This window comes from Aptenodytes forsteri, unplaced genomic scaffold, assembly GCF_000699145.1.
Source record: "Aptenodytes forsteri isolate BGI_AS27 unplaced genomic scaffold, ASM69914v1 Scaffold72, whole genome shotgun sequence".
In the NCBI taxonomy this organism is placed as follows: domain Eukaryota; kingdom Metazoa; phylum Chordata; class Aves; order Sphenisciformes; family Spheniscidae; genus Aptenodytes; species Aptenodytes forsteri.
Window position 1 is genome coordinate 8,326,154 of NW_008796193.1, and position 1,921 is coordinate 8,328,074.

A 1,921-nucleotide genomic window follows, 5' to 3' on the forward strand; every position below is an offset into this window, starting at 1 on the left:
GGCCTTCCTCGCCACGGTCCCCTCCTCCTCGGGGACCCCCAGGCCACCCCGGCCCAGCACCCTCTCCCCACTGCACCGCCGAAGCCTGGCTGAGACCTGCCGGGCTCAGGTCACAATTGGTGCTGGGGGTCCTGCCATGGGGATGTCACCCCGAAATGGGCAGCAAGCCACGGCCCCCTCCTCCTCGGGGACCCCCAGGCCACCCCGGCCCAGCACCCTCTCCCCACTGCACCGCCGAAGCCTGGCTGAGACCTGCCGGGCTCAGGTCACAAATGGTGCTGGGGGTCCTGCCATGGGGATGTCACCCCGAAATGGGCAGCAAAGCTCCCAGCGCTTTCACTGGTCTGGCACTGCCTGGCATCCCCAGAGACGTGCCTGGCTGCTGGAGGGGGACAGAGCTGTCCCCACTGTCCCCTCTGTCCCCTCCATCCCCTCCGTCCCCAGCCCCCATGCCCAGATGTTGTTCATTACTAGCAATCCGATCTCCAGCGAGTGGGGCTGCCCCAGGGACCCAATGCTATTGGGGTGGCAATGCAACCCCAAACCCTCCCAGGGTGCCAGCCAGGGGGGATGCGGGGACCGGGCACAGCACCCTGCCAGCAAAAGGGGCTGCAGGATTGTCCTCCCAACTCGGTGCTTTGCTGAAATTTATGGGGCCCTGGGAGGCAGCCTATTGAGGGACTGCTTATTTTGGCAGCGGCTTTGTGGCACTTGAGGAGAGGTGTGAGGGGACGCAGCCGGGATGCAGGTGGGGATGTGGGGCACTGGGGAAGGGGAGGGCAGGGAGAGGGGGCACGGAGAGCGGGAAAGGGACGGGCAGGGAAAGGGAAGGGGAAGGCAGCAACACCCGGAGGCTGCTGACCCACAGCCAAGACCCAGGCTGGAGGGAAGAGCCTGCCCCTACCAGCCCTGCCACCGGCTTGGTCACAGGAGGGGACTGCAAGGACCCCATGGAGGCACCCTGGGCTGGCAGGGTGGGGACGGGCTGGGGTGCTGCAGGGACGGGGCTGAGGTGGAGTTTTGGGCAGGGGGGAGTGGGGTTTGGGCAGGACGCTGCCGCCCAGCTCTGCTTCCAATTTAGCTGATCCTTGCCCCGATCCCCGCAGCTCCCTAATCTGTTTGTCTTCCAAAGCCGTTAAATTAATTCGGAGCCCAGCAAAATCCCACGGCTCTAATCCCAGCCCACCCTCCGGCTTGGACGGGTTTGGCTCAGTGGGTCTGACCCGGGCATGGCAGGCAGCTGCCGGACCCTGCCGGTGCCCGGCGCGGAGCCCCTCACCACCACGGAGGAGCAGGGACCCGCTCCTGCAGGCTCTCAGACCTGGCTCCAGCAGCCCCCAGGTCCCTCCCAGGGCCGGGTGCTGCTGAGGGCCATCGTGGGGACAGGCGGGCGTGATGACAGCTGGGGGAGATGGCCTGTCCCTCCGCCAGCCCGGCTGGGCACCCGGCCCTGCTCCTGAGAGGTGTCGCGGAAAAAACGACGTCAGCATCAGCCCGGAGGAATTTGGCCACCCTGGCCTATCCTGGCTGGGGACAGGGACGGGGACGGGGATGGGGACAGGGGCCTCTGCCATGCACCACAGCAGTCTTGAGCCCGGCAAGGGGGTGGGACTATAAGCCCCCTTCCTTGCTGTACCCCTCGCCGGGGCCAGGAGCACCCAGAGGGTCTGGGAACATCCCCGGGGTACAGCCATTGCCTCTGCTCCCTGTAGGCACATGCCCCTCCATGCCCTGAGTGCCTAGAACAGCCAGCTCGTGACACTGATGACACCCCCTGTGCCAGCCAGGGAGAGTGGTTGGGGTTTATTTTCCCAGAAGCTCATTTTTTCCTCCAGGGCCTCAGCAGGGGGCGGAAGGGGCTAATCCCTTCCCAGGGACCCCCGGGGCTCCTGGCATGGCTGTGGCCCTGCCACCTCTTGGT